This window comes from Neovison vison, chromosome 2 (assembly GCF_020171115.1).
Source record: "Neovison vison isolate M4711 chromosome 2, ASM_NN_V1, whole genome shotgun sequence".
NCBI classification, from domain to species: domain Eukaryota; kingdom Metazoa; phylum Chordata; class Mammalia; order Carnivora; family Mustelidae; genus Neogale; species Neogale vison.
Window position 1 is genome coordinate 87,459,955 of NC_058092.1, and position 25,046 is coordinate 87,485,000.

Here is a 25,046-nt window from a genome sequence, read left to right on the forward strand (position 1 = left end):
AGTGTTCAGTGTAGTCTGTAACAAATAAGTGCATTACATAATTGTTTTTATATTGTCTTGTGGGTCATAGTGTCGTATAGTAGGACAGACACAGGATAAAATCACCATATGAACATCCCGTATCTAACTAGACCTTTCAATCTCTCAGGTATGTGACTTGGGTTAAAATTTCAGTTTGTTAACAAACCTAATTACAGGATATCAGATACATATTTGTTGGTGTTAGATCCTTCATTGAGCCATTTTATTTTATTTATTTTTTAAGATTTTATCATTTATCAGAGAGAGAGAGAGAGGGAGAGAGTGCATGTGCACATACAAGGGGAACAGCAGGCAGAAGAAGAAGCAGGCTCCCCCCTCTGAGCAAGAGACTGATGTGGGACTTGATCCCAGTAGCCTGGGATCATGATCTGAGCCAAAAGCAGATGCTCAACTGACTGAGTCACCCAGACATCCCATTACTGAGCCATTTTAAAGAACAAATGAGCTTTACATGATTAAATTCTTTGTAAAGAATAATGTAGTATGCAAAGATTAGTTATATATGCAGCTAATTGCAATATTTAGTTATCAACTCTATGAGTCATGGTTATTTTTAATTCATTGATAATTTAAAGAAGCCAAAACCTTGAAAATATTAACCCTTCTGTTCATTTAAAATAAACCCACAAGAATGGCAGGATCAGAACTCTTTAGGGAAAAACTAGATCCCTCTGTTTTCACCCACTTTCCTCCTCAGTACTGACAGACTTCCTGACATTGGATATGGTGCCTTGACCTCTATTTTATAGGCTGGAGAGCAGTAGATCAGGATGTAGAACCATGTGTTTTGTTCTGGTTAAAGATGTTCATATGTTATTGATGCCATTATTATATCTTAAAAACTAGTTTTTTAAAGAGCTGTATTTCCAAAATAACATCAATAAATAAAACTTAAAAATCATCATAAGTTACCTTTTTGTATTTTAATGTTTGTGAGTAAGTATTGTATAATTATTTTGGGATATGAGGAGAGAATGACAAATAGGTAAAACCTAATCCAGACTTGAAATTTTCAGTTTTACTTTCAATATCAGTTTATTTTTTTAAATTAAGCCAAAGATAAAATGTTATAGGAACAATCTTACTAAAACACTATCTTAATGTAAGTATTTTAAGGTAAATTAGTTGGTTACATGGTATTTAAATATTTAGACTTTAATGAAACACATTTCTTTCAGATTTTATTTATATGACATATTTTTCATTAAAGCTTAGTTGTGATTTTAATATTGTTACAAAGTGTTAGGACTGTTCAGATTTTTTTGGAGTTTTCTCTATTTGATAATTATGAAACTGGGTACAATGTGTATGGCAGGCGACATCACTTTAGATGAAGTCAAGGAATTGAGAAGACCTCATGAGCATGCTAGGAAGCACAATGGGAATTTAAGTGCCTTTCTCAGTCAATATTCCAGAGAAGCCACAACTGAACACCAAGGCTTAAAGACTAATTTTTTTGACAAGACTTTGGAGAGACTCAAAGCTGGATTTTATGCTTTAAAAGAGAGATAATATAATATTATCTAAAAGGAGAAGCCTACATCATGTGTTTAATTAAGGGGATGATATAGAGAGTTGTTAATTCCAAGTCATTGGGTCAGTGTTAAATGCTTCATTTGGGAGTATTGGCTGGTATGGAATGATAGTGCACCATTCCTGAGCCAAACCTCTGCCCAGATGGTTCTCTGCTATGGAACTCATCATTGCCAGAGAAAGCAGGTAGACAGTTACCATGTAGAACCCACAACTCACATAGGGATTCATATATGTTGGTCAGCCCATTCAATTATCATAACAGAGGGAAATAGACTGCCAAAAGTTGATAAATTTGTATCCAGCGTCCTCTGTAATGGTGAATAATGGTGCCGTCTGCAGTATTGAGGCCTTTGTCTGGGTTGAGATTAGTGACTATTGGTAACAGCAGGGGTGGAAATAATAGAGGCAAGATTTCAGTATCAAACAGGGCTTATACCAGAAGCGACTACCTGTGAGCTATCAGTGTCCTCAGTAGTAACACATCTTCTCAATCAATCTTCTGAGCAATGGCAGCTGAGTTCTAGGATGCAAGCTCATGATGGTCGCAGAAAACTTACACCGAACTTCCCAAAACAAAGGCAATCAGAATCCCTGAAAACTGATTCTGAATTAGCTTCACTACATATTTGTTTGTGCTTTCAGGATCAGGTGTAGTTCAATTAGCAGAAAGCAGTTATGCAAATAGCATTTAAATAGACCTTATTATGGATTTTTAACCAATAATCATTTTGCCTCAGAGAAATAATATCAACTGCAAATATATATATATATATATATATATAGTTTTATCATATTTGTTGGATAGTGACCAGCAATAATTGTGAAAGTTCTGAGGAATGTCGTTAAGGGAGGGAAATATAAATGGGTAATTTGGAATTAGCTGAATTAATCCCTCAGCCATGAAGTTCTAACAAAGTGAAAGGAGAAGTATAAAATTTATGCAGAGGATGTGATGGGTCTTGGTAGACTGCGGTAGCATTCTTTTGTCAAAGAATAATGAGAATCCATTTTTGTCTGAAACAGAAAGCATGGTTTAGGGTTTGGTCTATTAATCATTATATTTTCCTTTCAATATCAGTTGAGCCAATAGACTCAACTATTTATGTGTGCTGGTGACTCTACAGCATAGTTGAATGGTAACCTTCTGATTTTACTCATAGTTTTTCCTGTTCTTTTTTTTTTTTTAAGATTTTATTTATTTATTTATTTATTTGACAGAGAGATCACAAGTATGCAGAGAGGCAGGCAGAGAGAGAGAGGGGGAAGCAGGCTCCCCACTGAGCAGAGAGCACCATGTGGGGCTCGATCCCAGGACCCTGGGATCATGACCTGAGCTGAAGGCAGAGGCTTAACCCACTGAGCCACCCAGGCGCCCCAGTTCTTCCTGTTCTTGATGGTATCTCTACCTTACACAAAGGAGAAACTATTCCCTAAAGTAATAATCTTTTTTCCCATTCAATATTTTAGCTATTTTGCTTCATCTTAAAGTATTTGATGCTATGATCTATGTCACTTCATCTTCTTTTTCTAAAAATTTTGTTTGGTATTTGTTAGAAAGTTTGAATGTCTGTCTTGGATTTAATGAGCTGTTTTCCTTTTTGATGCAATACACTGGGTCTGGCTCCAAAACCCTTTTCTCCTATCTTTTATCATAGCCGGGATGTTACTAATTCACATAACAAAAGTGGATTTATATGGAAGACTAGATTTAACTATGGGTTGAATTTCTTAAATATTGAAGACTAGATTTAACTATGGGTTGAATTTCTTAGCTATTGAGAGTCAGCACTTGGATGAGTTTGTAAGAGCTAAAACTTCAGTACCACGTTTTCCCTAACTTACATTTTTATTGTAAGGAAAAGTTGCTTGTAGTAGATTAAAAAAAAAAAAAAAACAACAACTCCATTTAGGGAATGTCCTTCATCCCCTAAAATCTGGGATTATAAAAAGGGCAGCTGATATAAGAAACATTCCGTTATTTTCTGTCTGAAACCCATGTTTTTCTTTTCTCTTGCCTGAATATTTCAATTCTGCCTTTAGCCTTCTTAGGAAAACATGTTGAGATATTAACTATTTCTTCACTTATTAATAGTTTCATTAGTTTTATCTTTCATACCGTCCATGGAAAGTTCTACAAAGTATATATATAAAATTGATTTTAAGATACCATTGAGTGTAAGATGCAGCATAAGAAAGATTAATAGTGTTTTTGAAGAAAACTGTATTAAATAAATATTGATTGTGAAATAATCAAATTTTCAGAAATGTTATATCAAGAAAAATAGACTCAACGAAAATAGCCTTGTGTTATTTCTACTAAGTATTAGTGCACATACGTATTTCCTGCTAGTTCTGATATTGTTATGTTATCATATACTCAGTATCCATGTATATGTTGGATTAGGGTAACCCTAAAAAATATCAACATTGATTTATTGATTGATTGGTTGATTTTTAAGATTTTACTTATTTACTTGACAGAGAGAGAGACACAGTGAGAGAGGAAACAGCAGGGGGAGTAGGAGAGGGAGAGCCCAGGACCCTAGGATCATGACCTGAGCCGAAGGCAAATGCTTAACGACTAAGCCACTCAGGTGCCACTCAAGCAAGCTTTAAACCAAACCGCTTTTTATGTTTGTGCCATCCCTAGTCAATGCCTCCCATTCCTGCAGTTGTGGCTGCCTATAAGATAGGACTGATCTCGTGTCATCAGAGTTTTAGGAACCTGGAGAACTACTTTAGCTGCAGGGACAATGCTGATGGAAGCTTGGCAGGGCATGAAGAGGTAAAGGATGAGATTCTGGCTCTAAGTTTGACATCTGCTGCATCTTTGTGCCAAAAAACCCCAATAATCTAGACCCTCTATTTATGGTTAAATGTCACTGTTGCCAGTGGTGAGCAGCTTATGAAGGTCTAATCAGTCTCAACAAAGAAGGGATAGTTCAGGAAAATATCTGGAGATCTTATATAGTCCACCATCCTGTAGAGGAGTCCAATCACTCCCTCTAGAGCAACACCAGTGAGAATGATTCCTGTGTAGATCACACTGAAGACCAGATACCCTCCAGTGAAAGTCTAAATAATACTAATGCCTGGTATTACCATTTTAGAATAAATAAATAGTTTTCAAATCAAGAAGGTGAAGTTGTTCCTAATTGTAGACTATGACAAAGTCTTCAGGAAATTGTCAAATATCTGTAGTTTCTATGTAGAAAATATCCTGGAGATGTAGAATACCCATTGGTATTCTAGTTGTCTATGAATTATTTTTTTTAAGATTTTATTTATTTATCTGACAGAAATCGTAAGTAGGCAGAGAAGCAGGTAGAGAGAGAGAGGGAAAGCAGGCTTCTCACTGAGCAGAGAGCCCAATGCGGGGCTCAATCCCAGCACCCTGAGATCATGACCTGAGCCGAAGGCAGAGACTTAACCCACTGAGCCACCCAGGTGCCCCTTCTCTGTGAATTTGACAAGAGCTTGTATTATACCAAACCCATGCATTTCCTGGGGACCAAGAGTCTTTGTGTATAGCCATGGAAACTACACCTTCTCAGGACAAAGTCAGAAGTTAAGCGATCAGAAAAATGACTAGCACAAAGAAATTTCTTCCTATGTCCTGCACCATCACTATCATATGCATCTCCCTTTGCATGTCCCATTGACCCCATCTCTCAGAATCTGAAGTTGGAGCTGCCAGAGGGAGAGTCGACAGCCCCATTCTTACCTCTTTCTATTATATTTTTAAATATATTTTATTTTAATACCAATGCAGTTAATATACAGGGTTATATTAGTTTCAGGTGTATAATATAATGATTCAATAATTTCCATATATTACTCAGTGCTTATCAGATATGGAAATGCAATTCATAGAATAAGAAATAAAAATAGGGAACAAATATATGACAGTATATTTAATTCATTTAATGTATATAATATGTTTAACTTCACTAATAGGGAAAAGGAAATTTGAAAAAAATCTTTCTAACCTTACTAAAATGATAAGATTAAAACATCTCTTAAGTTAGTTTAACTGTCTCTTACCCAGCTTGGTTTGCAAGAATAGAGACAGGAAGGCCTGTAAAACTGCTAAAGTCTCCTATAAATTCAGCAGTGTCTATTACAATTCTGCTAATCTCACAGTTCAAACGATTACAGAGGAAAAATCATCAGTACTTAAGAATGTATGTACCATGCTTACTACTATCAAGAAATATGAATACTAATTGATAAGGTAGTTAATTACATAAATTATATATTTGTGTTGCATGGTAGTATGGAGCTAGTGACATGAATGTATTTTATATACAGTTATTGACTTGGAAGTACTCTTATGTTTTATTTTTTAATGGGAAATTAAAAAATAAAGGGTAATTATGGCATTGTTCATTCTTATCGGTTAGAAGAAGAAATAAAGAGGAAATATATATGTAATAAATTTGTATAAATACTTGGGTATACTGATCGAGCACAGGAAACTTATGTAAAAATATATATAACATTGTTAGTATTGATTAAGGGTAACATTTGAGGGAATAGAAAGATGCTTACTTTTTTCTCTGTATATTTGTAATACTTAAATATATTATTTTCATGACTTTAAATATCTTTTAATATTATTTGAACCAATAATTCCACTTCTCAGAAGTCATCCTAAAAAAATAATTGAAATTCAGGGAAAAAATACAAAGCAAATATTTTCATCTATATTACAAATAACTATTAAATTAGGAACATCCCCCAAATCCAAAGAGGACTGATTAAATCACAAGGCAGTCCTAAGTATGATATTCATGGGCATTAAAACTGTGCCTTTAAAAAAGCTTTTAATGATCTTGGAAAATGGTTATGATAGATATATTTTGAAGATTTATTTATTTGTTTGATAGAAAGAGAGTGCATGTACTCATGAGCCGGGGGAGGGGCAGAGGAAGAGGGAAGGAGAGAACCTCAAGCAGACCCCCGGCTGAGTGTGAAGCCCAAAGCTGGGGCTTCCAGGACCCCGAGATCATGATCTGAGGCCAAAACCAAGAGTCAGATGCTCAATCAACTGAATAACCCAGTGCCGCAGTTACAATATATTAAGTAGCAAAACAAGGACAGGCCCTGCACACAGGTAATCATCGTAATGGTTAAGACACACGCATCCTATGCACATGCACATGCTCATATATAGTCGCATCTGTATATGCATACAAAAAACAGAAGACAATCTGGGCATAGCACCTGTGATGAAATATTTTGCTAGGAATTGGAGTGATATTATTTTCACTTCACTTTTTAAACTTTTCTTCTATACCCTCTAAAATTTTTGTAAAAGCATCTAGTGGTTTTTTAATTTCTCAAAAGAAAATATAGCCAACATGAAAACATCAGAATGATCAGAAATTTTGTGAATTGTTTAAATGGGAGTTGATTATTCTTCTAATCAATGTAAAGTTTCTGATATCTGTATAAAAGAGTTATTATTTCAGGGGCGCCTGGGTGGCTCAGTGGGTTAAGCTGCTGCCTTCGGCTCAGGTCATGATCTCAGAGTCCTGGGATCAAGTCCCGCATCGGGCTCTCTGCTCAGCAGGGAGCCTGCTTCCCTCTCTCTCTCTCTCTGCCTGCCTCTCTGCCTACTTGTGATTTCTCTCTGTCAAATAAATAAATAAAATCTTAAAAAAAAAAGAGTTATTATTTCATAGGTTTATGCTCTATGGTCATTATGCAGAAAACAAAATTAAACACACAAACAGAACCCAAAAAGGTTTGTTTTCAGTGTGCTGAATATAGAGAAAAATCCTGAATTCTGAAACTCTTCCTAAAGAAAGAACCACTTGATTCATACTTAAATCATTATAAAAATATAATACATGAAATAATTTGGAAAGATAGAAGTTTGGAAAAGAGGTCATGGCTCAGCAAATCTGAGAAACAGAATAGGTTATTACCATTGAAATAAATTAATCTCCAAGCAGCCAATATTTCCACTTTATACCTGATAGTGTGAATCTATCAGACCTTATTTAATACAACATATTTGTAATCTAACCAAACATTTGGATAATCCAAGAATTTGATTTACTAGGGCGCCTGGGTGGCTCAGTGGGTTAAGCCGCTGCCTTCGGCTCAGGTCATGATCTCAGGGTCCTGGGATCGAGTCCTGCATCGTGCTTTCTGCCCAGCAGGGAGCCTGCTTCCCTCTCTCTCTCTCTGCCTGCCTCTCCATCTACTTGTGATTTCTCTCTGTCAAATAAATAAATAAAATCTTTAAAAAAAAAAAGAATTTGATTTACTAAAACAGCCTCTCGTCCTATAAGTATTAGTAAAACATCAGTTTTCACCATGGTGCAGCAAATTTGTCTTCCTAATGATTCTGGTTGAACTAATGTCAGAACCCTGCCGATAGGTTTTTGATGGGAGAGCATATTACTTCTACCCAGCTCTTAGAGTTAAGAAGGATTTAGCTAGAGATTTTAAATTTGCACATAATCCACTCCATGAATCAGTAATTTAGTATGTAAAATGTGTAGTGCCTTCTTGTTTGGGTTAGGCAGGGCAATCTAAATCTTTTGCAGAGATCCAAAAAGGAAACTTTAAAATGGTCATTAATTCTGAAAGAAATAATAACATACTTTGTCAAGTATTCCATACAAGGAAGATAGACACAGTATAAATAACATGCTAATTATTGCTAGATGAATGCATTAAAATAAAAGCAATGAAAATAAAATGTAAGCTGTAGAAGAAACGAACAAAAATATTGATGATCCACTGACTGCCGTTACTCAATTTTTTATATTTGGATCAGTTTCTCCCATAATATTCCCATTTTAAATGGATTTGTCTTTTTTTACTTACATTCAGAAGTGCTTTTAATATTTCATGATGTGATAAAATTAATAGTGATCAGTACATACATGCATTAGATCATCTACATTAATGCCAGCTTCATTTTTGTAAAGCTAAGTATGGTCCTTAGTTATTAAAGGAAATAGATGTTAGTGGCAAATTTTCTGATGAGTATATGTGAAACTATCTACTCTTAATATTCATATCTGGTATTTAACAATTTGTATTTGGCATGAACATTATTTACTGTGACAATCATGAGATGTAGTGATATTTCACTATGTAATAGAATCATATGAAATTGCCATCTTTTAAAGATAAAAATGTTGAATATGGTCAACTTTATATGGTTTAACCTAATCTTTATTTCTCACAAATTCTCAAATTTGCCTTTAATGCACCCTGGATAGTAAAATGAGGCACACTTTTAGGACAACACTTTTTATTTTTTCTAATGAGTGACTAGTTTAATCATATACAAAGCTCACAGGCCTTATTAGCTCAAGCTTTATATTTTCTATGTCTCTGCTGGATAAGAATAAGAGTCTATCTTGAATGAAACTATTTTGGTAATAAGTGGTTCTGCAATTTACACCTAAAAATGGTGTGCAAAAGCAAGAGAGACATTAAGTCTGCCCTCAGTTCTGTACCAGAATGCCTGGAGAAGCCTGGGGACATGATAAAAGTTTTTATATTCCCTGACTCCCCAACTCTTCTAATAACATGCTGGTTAATATAAGAGACCTGCAGCAGATAATTGGTCAAATTTATTGTTCTATTCAAAGATTTCATCCACAGAAGCTTGTGAATAGCAGCAATTGAGTAATAGATTCAATAATTTTTGAATAATGAAATTAAAAGGTGCATAGTTATCTAACAATTACCCTTTCCAGAATTTTCTTTTTCAAAATATGACATTTGTAGAAAAAAAGTGGTCACTTTTTAATCTAGAAAACTGAGTATTTTTACTTGAAAATACTGAGTTTACAGTATGTTCACATATCTTTCCTCTTCCCTTCCTATTTTCTACCCTCTTCTGTTTCTCTCTGTGCCTTTGTTTCTGTATCTTTTCATTTTAATGTCCAAGACTATTGAAGTGGACCAAATAATCTTGCCTACTTGTGTTTTTAAAATGATGAAAAATTGGGGCACCTGGGTGGCTCAGATAGTTAAACTCCTGCCTTCAGCTCAGGTCATGATCCCAGGGTTGTGGGATCGAGCCCTGTGTCAGGCTCCCTTCTCAGTGGGGGAGCCTGCTTCTCCCTTTCCTTCTGTCCCCCTGCTCATGCCCTCTCTCCCTCTCTCTATTTTAAATAAATAAATAAAATCTTAAAAAAAAAAAAAAAGAAATGGTGAAAGTTTACATTACATGCAAATTGTAGTAACTGTTTCATCGATGTCCAAACCTACTTGCTTAACACCCATGCATTGCTCTTCACCATTATCCTGGCCTCAGTAAAGAAACCACAGAGTCTGGTAGAACCCTTCAGAAGAGTCTGTTTATACCAAATATTTGCCCTTCTTATTCCCCTTCTAATTACTTAACAAAGGCAATTGTATTCATAATTTGTTATTATTTTTATCCTTAATATATTTGATGAAAAATAATAGAGAAACAAGATTTGAGTATTTCCAAGTAGATTGTATGGTAGCTTGTTCAGTCCGTCTTTCTTTTTTTTCCCCCCATTTGAGAGTAGTCATTTATTAACTGGCCAGATTACAACAATAATCATGGTAGATACCTTAGTTCATCCTTCTAATAAACCTGATGGTCTTGTCTTCCCTGTTGCTGGCATCTCCACCTTCTACAAAATGAGTGGTCTTTTTCTTCATTCCCCCTCATGGGGAAGATAATTTGAAGGACCATAAAAAGTTGTTTGCTTATTTAAACCATTTTTTTTAAAGATTTTATTTATTTATTTGACAGACAGAGTTCACAAGTAGGCAGAGAGGCAGGCAGAGAGAGAGGGGTAGGTAGGCTCCCTGCTGAGCAGAGAGCCTAATGCAAGACTCAATCTCACGACCTGAGATCATGACCTGAGCCAAAGGCAGAGGCTTAACCCACTGAGCCACCCAGGCGCCCCTGAAACATTTTCTAACAGTATAGATCTTATGAATCAGATCTTCCATGAAGATGATGTCATATTTGCCAAGAGATCAGGCAATCACTACATTATCTATGAAGGCAATTCACTTCCTGTTGATTTTGCTGTAACCACTCTTGCAGATCAGTTCATTCACTGGCTTCAGGTTTGGGTACCCCCATGCTGTGTATGGTTGTACAATCCTTAGTATGTTAACTGAAGCCTTGTTGAGCTTGACAAAGGTGCCATTGAGGATCTGGTGAAGGTGAAGAAGCTACAAAACCATTTGAACTTTTGGGCTCACACCACTGATACCTTTGATCCTGGTGACAAACGCCAACTTGGGCTCCGCAGGAACACAGAAGTTGCCAGCTTTTCTTGCCATCTCCGCCGTTTGAATCTTAGTTCTGTACATCTGCCTATATTCCTTGTGGTAACGCTTAGCATTTTCATGCATAAGCTTCCTCCTTGCCTTTCGAAGCATCTTTTTTTTTTTTTTTTCCATTTATTCTTTCTTTTTCTTTTTTTTTTTTCCCCAATTTATTTATTTTCAGAAAAACAGTATTCATTATTTTTTCACCACACCCAGTGCTCCATGCAAGCTGTGCCCTCTATAATACCCACCACCTGGTACCCCAACCTCCCACCCCCCCGCCACTTCAAACCCCTCAGATTGTTTTTCAGAGTCCATAGTCTCTCATGGTTCACCTCCCCTTCCAATTTACCCAAATTCCCTACTACTCTCTAACGCCCCTTGTCCTCCATGCTATTGGTTATGCTCCACAAATGAGTGAAACCATATGATAATTGACTCTCTCTGCTTGACTGATTTCACTCAGCATAATCTCTTCCAGTCCCGTCCATGTTGCTACAAAAGTTGGATATTCGTCCTTTCTGATGGAGGCATAATACTCCATAGTGTATATGGACCACATCTTCCTTATCCACTCATCCGTTGAAGGGCATCTTGGTTCTTTCCATAGTTTGGCGACTGTGGCCATTGCTGCTATAAACATTGGGGTACAGATGGCCCTTCTTTTCACGACATCTGTATCTTTGGGGTAAATACCCAGGAGTGCAATTGCAGGGTCGTAGGGAAGCTCTATTTTTAATTTCTTGAGGAATCTCCACACTGTTCTCCAAAGAGGCTGCACCAACTTGCATTCCCACCAACAGTGTAAGAGGGTTCCCCTTTCTCCACATCCTCTCCAACACATGTTGTTTCCTGTTTTGTTAATTTTGGCCATTCTAACTGGTGTAAGGTGATATCTCAATGTGGTTTTAATTTGAATCTCCCTGAGGGCTAATGATGATGAGCATTTTTTCATGTGTCTGATAGCCATTTGTATTTCTTGATTGGAGAAGTATCTTTTGAGCAAACTCCTTCCTCAGACGCTTGACCTTTAACTCTGTGAAATTCCTTTGCTTCTTTTTAAGGGTTTCTGGCATAGCAGAAACCTTCTTTTTCTTCTCTTCTGCACCCTCCATAGTTCCAGCCAGGAAAGAGGAGGCTCATTTGTTCATTCTTTCATTCATTCATTCTACTAATCAGCCTTAATCCCTAAATGCTTGATCTCTCTTGTAGCTAAAAATATCTTTAGAGATCTGTAGGAGTCAATTTGTGGTGAGTAAGAAAGCTGTCAAGCTGACAAGGGTGAACACAGTCAACAAAGCTAACTTCTCTTGTGCCTCAATTGGTTTAAATTTGGTTTCCAGAGTCAGTTAATAGAAGATATTCCAGAGACCCAGAAATATAAATTAAGTGGCAGACTAGTGAGATGTCATAAGGAATGTAATTATTGTAATATGATATTTTGTAGAACAATCTCTTTTGAGATATTAACAGTACATATACACTGAGACTTAAAAATGGAATGTATAGAAATTATTTGGTTTATTAAATCAGTGTTGAGATTTAGTCTAGATAATTTAAACCCTTAGAATAATTTTTTTAGGTGGATTGACTTCTATTCATTTTATGCTGTGTAAACTCAGAAGAGAATTGCACTTTCTCAGAATGTGTCACTTAATATTTTCTATTTTAAAAAAGAAATAGAGTTTATAGCATAAGAATTACTATTTTAATATTTGCCTCTGTGTCACATTTAAATTCTCCTTTTACAATTCATTTAAGTATGTTTCTCAGCCCAGTGACTGTAACAATAATACAAATTGTAACTGTATTTCAACAACTTAAACTATTTGTTCTTTAAGCATTTTTAACACAAATCACATGCATTAAAATGACAGTTAGTTACCTTGTTTGAGCTTGCCATTAGTCTACTTGGAAATGTTTTCACTAAGTGGAGCTGGAAATACACTTAGGATAAGCACCTGAAAGATTTATTTATTTTTTTTCCTATTTATTTATTTTCAGAAAAACAGTATTCATTATTTTTTCACCACACCCAGTGCTCCATGCAAGCCGTGCCCTCCACAATACCCACCACCTGGTACCCCAACCTCCCACCCCCCTGCCACTTCAAACCCCTCAGATTGTTTTTCAGAGTCCATAGTCTCTCATGGTTCATCTCCCCTTCCAATTTACCCAAAAGCACATACCCTCCCCAATGTCCATAACCCTACCCCCCTTCTCCCAACCCCCCTCTCCCTGATATGAGGGAGTGGTGATGCAACATGGGGGCTTAAGTGGGTAGGAGAAGAATCCATGAAACAAGATGGGATAGGGAGGGAGACAAACCATAAGTGACTCTTAATCTCATGAAAGATTTATTTTATTCAGAACTTTCAGGATATAGAAGTCATGACCCCAGTATTGAGCTGTTTACCTTTCACAAAAAGAATAAATACAAATACCAATAGATATAAACACTCCGCTTACTTTCAGGTCAGCTAGGGGTGGAGTGACTAAGTAAGATGAATGGATTCAGGGTTTTAACATGTTTCTCTGTAAACCCTTTCGTAGGACTCTTTATGTCCTTGCACATGCTACTGAACTTCTTTCCAGCCTCAATTAATGGGATTGATTTCTTCTTCATCAATTTTACCATGGTCCTGGACTAAATTCCTCTATTGGCTTATTCGTTTGGATTCTGTTGTCTTGTTTCCAGTGGATTCCCTACAACCCTAAGCCTCCAGTTCAGTCACTAGAGATAAATTATGCATATCAGTACACGCTGACCAAATTGCTTTTTATTAAGTCCATGATTTTGACCTTAGACTCATGTGTTATTCTGTCTTGGTAAGCCTCAAGGAGATTTAAGTGTGTGTGTGCTTAAATTAAAGTAGGTCTAAATTCCATGCTTTGTTCATTTTCCAGGAGTCTTATACTAATGTTATAGAATAATGAGAACTTTTAATGATTTATTTTTTCTTCCACTGAAAACTCTATCCCCTCCTCTTGGGCCTAATTCTGGACCTTTGGTCCACACTGATACCTCCTGAGAGGATGTTGAATGGTTTGGCATGGTCCCGGGAATGGTGCTTTACAAATTGTGTGGTTTCACTATTATATCATTAAATTAATTTACTCGGCCATGATTACCTTTTGAAATGGAAATGGAAGAGAATATAAGATTAATTTCATAATTTTTACATTTGGGGAATAGAAGTATGAACTGAGAAATTTCGAATATGTTGTGTGCTTCTTTGTGGTGAATGTATATCATTTATTCTGCTTTGTGTTTGTGAGGCTTTAAAGCACAGAATAAGGTTTCTCAGTTTAGAATCTTCAAATGGATCCATCTAAAGGGTAGATGATGATGATGATGATGATGATAATAATAATAACAGTAAAATGGTGGGTAACATTGTTTGCTTAGACTGGCTTTTGTAATATAACGTATTTACAAACACATATGCAATCTGTGTGTATAAAGATTAGGGATAAATTTATTGTTCATTTTATTCTTAAATAACTAAAAAGTGAAACAATTGCAAGTAAGACTTTAAAACTACAACAATAAAGTTTAAATTAATAACATTAATGTGGCATACACAACTGCTTTCTTGAATTTAAAATGACCAGGCTGGGTTTAATAATATAAAGATATATTAGCATTTAAAAATTCTCATTTGGTATTGATTTTATCTTTTAATTTTATGACGTTTGTGTCATCCTGGAATCAGTGTCCTGGTCATTGTAGTTCTTATGCCCACTTACTGGGACTCTTACTACTAAAAAACTGCTATAATTATGTTGGTAAGTTCTAGAAAGAGTGGCAGTAGTTTGTTCACTCACAGTTTGCACATGGTACTAATTGCAGATCTCCATGTCTCTCTCTTTCTTTCTCTTTCTCTCTCTCTCTCTTTTTTTTTTTTTTTTTTTTTTTTTGCATGCTTATCCCCTCTGTACATATGTAGCTCCATTTTCTGGTCACTTTTTTCTATTTGAACTGAAAAATTTTTGTTTTATATCATTCCTTGATCTCATTTGACCCTCCCTAAGAGCAAATGCAGTAAAAAGCAAAAAGAAAGGTAAATGCTAAAAATAAAATCGTACTGCAAAACCAGGATAAAAGATGCCCACAAATAATCCAGAACATGATTGGATTTAACTCCTTTTTAGCTTATATTTGAAAGAAAGAACCCAAAATTTGAAACCTGTGTTTAGAATCTTTCAGAATATATTCATGGACTCAAGAAGTTCATAGACCTCAATATGGAAAACTTGGCCTAGAGAATTCCTCCAACTTTTTTCATTGCAGGTGTGTGTGTGTGTGTGTGTGTGTGTGTGTGATGTGTCTCAATTACCTGTAGAAAAATAATCTGGTAACAAGAATATTGAAAAAAACAAAATGGTAACAATGTATGAATTTGTAAGTTCACAACTTTTAACTAGTAACTAGGGTAGTCCTCAAGTGAATATGAAAATGAAAACCAGTGGAAAAGGTATGAAACTAAAGTTTGTATTCTAAAAAAAATCCACTTGTATTTGCAAGAGTCTTTGTGGGTAGTGAATTACACACTAGGAAATGCTGCACTAAGAGTTTAATATAAAATTAGAAAGAGTTATAAATTTATCAACCTTTAGGAAAGTAAATTATTCTACATTAAACATAAAATTGACCTATATGTAATTAATCAGTTCTGTAATTAGAACAGCCAATAATAGATTAACCTAATCTCAGTAATTTATCTGATAGAAACAGAAAAATCATTATTTTTAAAGTAAGTACAACTTTTAAGATTACAATTAGGAATATAGTTTGTAAGATCATAAAAGGAAAAAAAACTCTCTAAGGTGACTTTCTGAAATATCTTTTGAGATAAATCATATTAACAGTTAGTACATTTCTACTAAGTATCTACTCAGCTTGAAAAGCTGTGGTTGAAAGCAATATGTATATTATATTTATATATGGCTTTCTTTTAATATCTCTTTTAGGCACTTATTTATTTTTTTAATTTTAATTTTTTATTTAATTTTTTAATTTTTTATTAACATATTATGTATTGTTAGCCCCAGGGGTACAGGTCTGCAAATCGTCAGGCTTACACACTTCACAGCACTCACTATATAGGCACTTATTTATTTGTTAGTTTTGGGATAGAAGGGATTTTCGAAGAAAACGAGTCATCCTCCCCTAATGTTTATCCATATTGGAAATATCCATAGCTTACTAAAAAATATTTTAGAGAGGTCATTCCATTTTTTTGTTTTATAGAGGATGATTTTAAAATATTAATATTTTGAGCAACTATTATGTAGGAGATAAGATTGGGTAGAATATCTCATTTCCTTATCGTTGGAGATTTTAATATTGAATCACATTGCATTGCTTCCTTGATGTGACTTTACTTGGAAAAGAGTATATTTATTTCACAAGTAGTATTTTCCCCTTAGGTTTATCATTTCAAAATAAATAACCCTATTCCAAGGGGAAAATATTTTTTAACTATGTAATATGTTTTTGGACGGTGCCAGGACGTAGAGAAAAATAACAGAAAAGTTACATATAGTTGCTTGGTATTTTCAAATTGCATCACAATTTCAAAATGATCTTTCAGGAAAGAACTTAAAGAACCTGATGGAAGGACAATTCCAGTTGGGAAAATTAATGGCAATTCTCTGTCTTTTGGTATTTATGCATGCTAGACAAAAAGAAATCTGTTTTTTTTTTTCCATTTTGCAAAGCTTCAAAGACCATAAACAAACAAATGATTTAAAAATATTTCATGATAATTCCAGCTCTACATTCTAACCTAAGTTAGAGATTCTTAGGTCATATAATGGATTAACAGATTCATATGACTGGCTCATATGCACTTCAGAGTGTATTGTTACTTGTAACAATACAATACTCTCTATGTCAGGAATCTGGGTATAGTTCAGCTGGATGCTCTATGTCAAGGTCTCTTACAAGGCTGTCTAGGTTTCAGAGTTTTGCAAAACGGACTTTTTTTTCCAGGATGTTTTGCTTGGGTCCTAATTATGACAGCTACATTTTTGCTTAGTATCAGTCAAACATGTTACTGAATTTAACCTTTATAAAAAACTTTCTATGGTGGGTAATATAATCCTTTTTGACAGATTAGGAAACTGAAAGAGCTAAATAAGTTTAAGCTACTTACCACAGGTCATATAACTAGTAGGTAGCAGATCTAGGGCTTGGTTTTTGGCTGATTTCAAACACTTAATATAACAGCGCTTCTACTTGTGAAGTGATGAGAAGTTTTGAAATTGTAGTAGGAGAGTAAATGTAATTCTAGATGATGTTTTGATCTGACTTCTTGATGTTAAAGTGATTCTATTTAATACTGAATGATTTGGGAAACTATTTTATATCCGCAAGTATGAATTTCTAATTAAAAAAAAAAAAACAGAATGGTATGGTAAGAGTAGAAAATCCTGAACATTTATTTAATTCATTCCACAAACATTCCTATGGATACCCTAGAGTGTACAAAGGAAAAAGGCAGTTATATTAGGTATCTATTGCTGTGTAACGAAGCACCCCAAAACTTAGTTGCTTTAAACAGCAAATATTTATTATCTCACAGTTTCTCTATGTCAGGAATCTGGGTATAGTTCAGCTAGATGCTCTATGTCAAGGTCTCTCACAAGGCTGTAATTAAGGCTGGAGTTGTGATCATAACTGCAGGTTCAAATGGGGGAAGATCTGCTTCTGAGTTCATTTGTTGTTGGCAGGACAGTCTCACAGGTTGTTTAACAGATGGTGCGTTTCCTCGTGACGATTAGCCTGAGGCTGCCCTTAGTTCCTTGCTATGCAGACCTAGCTTATGGCGGCTCATGATCTGATAGAACAAGAACAGGTAAAACAAGAGGCTGGGTAGCAAAACTGCAAGTAAAGTCTCTTTGTAACCTCATACTGAAATTGCAATTTTATCACTTTTGCATATTCTGTTCATTAGGAGGGAGTCACTAGATGGGGCCCATAGGGTTACATAAGGGCAAGAATAACAAGCAGGGATCTTTGGGGAAAATATAGAAAGCTCCTACCAAAGCAAACAATATTTGTTAGTGGCTGGTTAACATTTGGCAATTGAATTAAGAGTCTGACAAATTAGCATACCTTTCATCTCATGAGTTTAATCTGTAGGAGTCTCCCCAAAGGAAATGATTCTCATCCAAGAATAATTTTTAATTGCAGAAAAGGAATTTTCAATAAAAATAGATTGAATAAATACAAAATGAATTGAACAGTACATGTGTATGTGTTCAATATGCAAATAAATAATTTAAATGTAGAAATTTATATATGTTTTATTTAACATTTAATATGTACAAGTTTTATTTATTAAACTTCCTGTTTTTGTTCTTATGATAGCTCCTGAGACAGAACTTCTCTACATATTAGGGCCCTAGTATCTTAGGTTGGATCATAGAAGTTGAATTGTCACAAGAAATTTAAAATCCTTATTTCAAATAGGACATTACCTTACTACGCTTTATTTTTTTCCTGTTGCTTATCATAGTCTGATACTATATTCCCCATGAACTTACTTCTGTGTTTAATATTTCCCTTACTAGAATGTAAGTTTCAGGATGGCAGGAAGTTTGTCTGTTTTGTTCATTCCCATGTACCAAACATCTAGATAAGTCCATGGACATAAACTTCAATACTTACTCAAGAAACAAATGAAATGCATGCACAGATTGGAACACAAGAGAAAATACTTCATCAGCCTGCAAGTCCATGTCATATTTGAAAAGGATACTTTTCCCATAGGAAATGATAGTTGAGCTAAAACAAACTGGAGTTAAAGGAAGGGAAGTCCCTGAATCCGTAGAAGCAAATTGGTTGTTAAGGCAAGAAAGTATATGGAGTGGGGAAATCATGCCATCAAAGCTAGTTCGTGAAGGCAGCAAAGCCAAGAAGGGGTTCATCATGTAGAAGGAAATTGTAGAGTCAGTGGATTGAGAAGTTCAGTGGGGTCAAAAAACAGGTAAGAGAGTTGCATTTTGGAGGTTCTGGTTGAAACATGAAGCATATTTGTGGTGAAAAAGGCAGAAGGGGTCATGGATGTGAGTAGCTGGTTCAAAAGTTAATGGGATCTATTTTGAGTTTGTTCTATAATATTCATTTTATAGATTTAGTGAAAATATGAAGTTTCTTTCAGAAATGGATGTGCTACATATATTTTCTAAATAAGGCGAAATGCAATGGGTATTCATGACAATTTTGGATTCTCTATGTCCTTTTGCTTCTATTTATATTTAACCATATTGTAATACATAAGTCCCTGTCAACAGGTCAGTTTATTACTATTCTTCAGAGCCTTTTTTTTTTTAATTCTTTTCAGCGTAACAGTATTCATTGTTTTTGCACCACACCCAGTGCTCCATGCAATACGTGCCCTCCCTAATACCCACCACCTTTTTCCCCCAACCTCCCACCCCCCCACCCCTTCAAGACCCTCAGGTTGTTTTTCAGAGTCCATAGTCTCTCATGGTTCACCTCCCATTCCAATTTCCCTCAACTCCCTTCTCCTCTCCATCTCCCCATGTTCTCCATGTTATTTGTTATGCTCCACAAATAAGTGAAACCATATGATAATTGACTTTCTCTGCTTGACTTCTTTCACTCAGCATAATCTCTTCCAGTCCCGTCCATGTTGCTACAAAAGTTGGGTATTCATCCTTTCTGATGGAGGCATAATACACCAGAGTGTATATGAACCACATCTTCAGAGCCTTCTATATGGTATGAGAGATACGAAGATAAGTACAATGATATCTCTACTTTTAATAAACTGGTTAAGAGTAATACTAATTAAGACAGGCAAACAATATTGTAAAAGGTTTACATTATTTTGGACATGCAAAATAAACAGGTGTCATACCATTTAGGAGAATCAAGGAAGACTTTAGGAAAATAATATTTGAGCAGCATTTGAAGAATGCATAGAATTTCATCAATCATGTAGGATGAAGTAGAATTTCAGAAGGAGACACATACCTGAGAGAAGGCAGTGAAGATAATCAGATATGGCAGGCATGTGGAAAAAAGTGAGCAGTCTGTATGGTGATGCAATGCCTTTGTATATGGAGTATAGAGACATAGAACTGGAAAGGTAAGTATCTTACCTCTATACTAGAGCTTGAAGCGACAGGAATGAATTTAGACTTAATGGAGTGTATGAAGATTTTCAAGATGGCTAGTGGTATGATCAGCAAAATATAAAATGGGTAAGGAAGCAGATTAGAAGCAGGAAAACCAACAAAAGGATTATTGTAACCACAAAAGAAAAAAAAAAATCCTGAACTAGCATAATGGAATTATGAGTGGAGGAAGGTATATAAATGAGAAATATTTGGTGATCTGTAGACCTGATAAATATTGAGTTGTGAGGGCAATTGGAGAGTGGGACATTAAAGATAATGCCTTGATTTGGATGGAGATAATGGTGGTACTTTAACAGAAATAGGAAAACCAATAGAAAAGCAATAGAATGAGTTTGATTTTGCCTGATTTAATTTAAAATGTTACAGGTAAATCAAAGTGGGAAAGCACAGTGCACAACTGGGAATTGAGTTTCAGATTCATGAACTATCTCAACAGAGAGAAGAGTCAAAAAACTTCAGAATGAATGAAGTCAATTGGTAGAGGCCAGAAAGGGCTAAAAACAGAACACATATTTGATAAGAGAGATTACTGATAAGAGAGAGTACCTGAGTCAACCAAGGAATGTTTGGAAAGAAGAGGTGAATGATGATGGTACTACATAACCTGGAAGAGAAATGAGGAGAGATTTTAAGAAGGAGGACATGACTGGTGATTAGAAGGTCAGTAGTGGTTTAGAGAGAATAATTTCAATATAATGGTCCATATATCCATTCAATGGAACAGGTTCACATTGAATCCTGATTACAAGGGATAAACTTGAGGAATAAATGAATTTTGAGTAAGTGGAGGCTTCAAGATGTGTTCTTTTTCCATAGTTTTGGCAGCAAAATAAGGGGACAGATGGTGTGGAAATTTGAAATAGTTGCATCACAAAGAGGAAATGAAAAAATTGATCATGTTTATCACCCAAAGAGGAAAGAACTAGGAAGAGGAAAAGATTGAAAGATGGAAGTACAACTAAAAGGAACTAGGAAGTTTAGAAAAGACGGAATTGAGGAGTCCAGATTAAAAGAGAAGTTGGTGCAAGAAGGAAAATCACGGCCATCGGATTATACAAAAAGTGAAGTGGAAATGCCAGTAAGAACTTATGTTAAGGAAACCCCAGTTGTTTGGTCCTAATTATAGTAACCTATAAGAAAATAATATCTACTGTTTGTTTAAGTGTTACTGTTTACCGGGAGCCATACTCAGTGTGTTTATTCAGTAGTTTACATGCACTAACTCATTTGGTATTTCTAAAGGTTCTGTGCAGTAAATGCTGTAAATACTCTCATTTAAATGTAGGAAACTGAGGGGTGCCTGGGTGGCTCAGTGGGTTAAGCCTCTGCCTTTGGCTCCAGTCATGATCTCAGGGTCCTGGGATCAAGCCCCACATCTGGCTGTCTGCTCGGCGGCGGGGAGCCTGCTTCCCCCTTTCTCTCTGCCTGCCTCTCTGACTACTTGTGATCTCACTCTCTCTGTCAAATAAATAAATACAATCTTTAAAAAAAATAAATGTAGGAAACTGAATCTTGAGTGAATGTAATTTGTTTTAAGCTCTAATGAGAGATCAGACTGGATTGAACTGAAGACTCTCTGGCTCCAAATACTTTACCCTTGATCGTCATGCTCAGCGGGTAGATTGAGAACTTGAGGATACAAGGGATTTCTCAGAAGCTGTCGTGACTTAACTCAGACAGCATGGCTCGAAATGTATTTAGTCTGGTTTTATGGTTCCTTCCAGAAGAATCTGGCATCCCTAGGACAGAGAAGATAGTAGAGAATTTCAGGAATTGCAGGGTAAATATTGCAAAAGGAAAAAGGAGAAGAAAAGTCTGACATGAGAGTTGACACTTACTTGAAATGATTGGCATGATTGGCATTAGAATCCAATCTGAGGAGGAAAAGAAGAGAGGCCAAAAGAGAGTAGGTAGTTGGAAGCACTGGGAGTAACAGGGTTCTGGGCTTCAACAAGATGGACAAGGATAGAATGAATAGGTAAGAGAGAATGAAAAAGTGTATTGAGAGAAGTTTCATTCTTCCAAAATATTTCATGCCAAATAACTGCTATTGTGATAAGCCCTGTGTATATGAAAGTTAACTAGACAGTTTTCTCCAAGAGGAAAAAGATTTAATGTGTCTAAAATAGGGTGGAACTGGGGTTGTTACAGTTATGGAGTTAAGGAACATGAGACCAAGGATAGGCAAAGATTGTAGTCAATGTATGATGTTAATTACTGAGTTGGTGAGATTGGTGATATTGGCTTAGGTAAGTTAGACACAATATAGCTTCTAAATTTTGTTATTTTATACTTTATGATTAATGATGCTTAAGAACTATTAAAATCTATGCATTCTCTCGTTTCCTAGCAAAGAAGAACAATTCTTGAAATGATACAGTGAACTTACAGTTTTATGTATTTGGATATATGCCCTTCTTTTTTTTTTTTTTATTTTTTGTTTTCAGCATAACAGTATTCATTATTTTTGTACCACACCCAGGATATATGCCCTTCTTAAGGGAATTTGAAATCTGAAAATCTCTTTGAAACAAATTATTTTTGTTCTTTTAAAGACAAATTCTTGTATTTTTATTTTTAAAAGATAAAAAGTATTTCTTAACATAATAATCATTAAGTATCACAAATTATTTCTAGTTTATTTTGAAATGATTCTCTGATTGTAGCAAAGTAACATGATTGTGTTTTATTTATTAATATGCTGCTGGAAATATCCATACTCCATTCTGCTTTTCTGGATTTAAAGTCCTGTGTTGTTGTTCAGATAGCCTTGTTTACAAAAATAAGGTATCATTTCAATTTCCACAAAACCAAGCTTTTGTGAACCTTATTGTTATTGACTATAACTATATATTACTATATCACTATATATTATATATGTTTATATATGCATATATATAATATATATAAAACATGTTATATAAAACAACTATAGCAACTATTATTTATTAGAGAATATGGACAATTGTGGAATATTTTTTCTGTTGATTCAGTTATTGTTATAGTTTGCCAGGTTATAGTTCTTTATATTATATGGTCCACCATCATAGTTTCCTTGGAGAAACTATTCAGTATCATCAAAAAATAAATGGAAGAAGTTTAAGAAGTAATATTCTTGAGTGATTGAAGATGGCAAAGGATATGGTCAGGGTAGTTGGAACAGAGCTTCAAAACTAATCATGCCAAGTAGGAGGAAAGAAAATCTTGACTTTATTTTAGGAGCCAGTCAGAAGTTATTTGTAACATTTAGCAGGATGGGGAAAGGAAGGGATGTTCCATTCTTCATTTCTGAAAATGCAGCTGCTGGCTGCAAGTCCTAGACTGAAACATGGTCTCCAGTTCTATAAAAAGAGTGAACGAGAATGAATTTGTCAATTTCTAATTTTTAAGTAACTTGGGATATGTTGTTTATTCTTTAATATGTGGATGAAAGCTAAATCTGTTTTAACCCTTCAATAAATGGCTGATACATGTATGAAAACTGTGTATGAACAGAACTGCCAAAAGCTGGTGACCAACAATACAATTCACTAATGATAAATGACTCTTTTCCAAAGAGATTTTCTTCTTGGAAGGTGAAAATGGATAGTAAACAAACCAAGGCAAATAACTTTCTATCATTGAAAATAATTTAGGATTATGGAAATCAGCACCCAGAAAAAATGATACTGCTGACGTCAATTTTCTTCCCATCTATTTACCTTTACTCCCCAAAACTCCCCAATAAGAACCACCACCAGCACCCAGTTAATATTTTAAATAGCTTACTGTCAGCACGTGGTGAACACAGACAAAACTTGCAGTCTTTGGACACAGAAGAATGTTAAAAAAAAAATGAGGTGGTCTGAGGAAGAATTGGTCAAGAATTCTTTCATTATGGTTTCGATAAAAGGAACCTTTCCAAAGATTTCTAAGACAAGGTTTTGGTAGGGATGTTATGGCAACAGGGTTTTGATGGGTGTGCACGTGTCACAAATATTTTGCAAATTCCAGGGTTTTTAGTTTTCACTAATAACCTTCAATCAGCTACTCTTAATCCTAGCATACATCCTTCCACTCTCCCTGCCACCTCGTCTTCCTTATTGCAGTATTTCAGTGCAACCGCAGAGGAAAACACGCTCCCCCCCCCGCCCCGTTTTTAAAACAGTGAAAGTCATCTCAAGACAACCAAATATTCATTGGATTGCAACGGACTCCAACTGAACTTCCTGGAACATCAAAATCTCATTAAAACCAGTCATTGAATAAGAATATCACTTATGATACACTCAATTGATGGACTCAGGCCAAATGTAATTTAATACTCAGTACCCAGGCTGGATATGGGAAACTTAGCTCGCACAGGTGTTAGATGGCTAAAAGAGTTATTTTACTTTTGATCTGTTTACTTCTTGAGGGAAGCCTACAGTTTGCTCTGGAAGGGTTCTCCTGCTGATTTAAGAAAGTTGTAAAGTAAATTTCTCAGTGGGGTGTGATCATCAAGCTAACAGTTGGTTTCCAGGGAGTAAATAAAGCCCCTGAAACTTACAATTGACAGCATCACAAGGAGGTGGGGCTCTAAAAATTGTGATGACCAAGTTTCAGAATTGGGATTGGCCTTTAATGCCTGAAATCACAGCTGTAGTCATTGTTTTTAAGACAGAGCTACCAACAGCAGCTAGATCTATGAGAACACTCAGCAACTGACTAAAAATTGCCTTTAAGGTCTAATGAATAATTAAGAACTAGAAATAATCTGCCTCTGACGGGGTGCAGAGGACCATAGTTCTCAGCAGGGTACCCAGGAAATGATGTTTTCATCATATTAGCTTTATAAGGGTTTTCCCCCGCCCCCTTTCCTATCTGGTTAAATCAGTAGTAACCAGAGGATCAGGGAAAAACTCATTCCTCCACATCTCTTTCATTTTCTAAAATGAGTGGGAACAGAGCTGAATTCAGAATACCTGCTCCTTAGGGAGCCAAGGAGAGGAATAGCTATCCCTTCCTCCTCTCCCCTGTAA

General features: G+C 35.4%; 1 protein-coding gene and 1 pseudogene across 1 annotated transcript in view; both read right to left on the reverse strand.

The window, feature by feature from the left end:
• Positions 1-25,046, reverse strand: part of OLFM3 (olfactomedin 3) — a 195,531-nt gene that overhangs the window by 83,923 nt on the left and 86,562 nt on the right. The window lies entirely within an intron of this gene.
• On the reverse strand, positions 10,156-11,987 carry LOC122900254 (annotated as a pseudogene).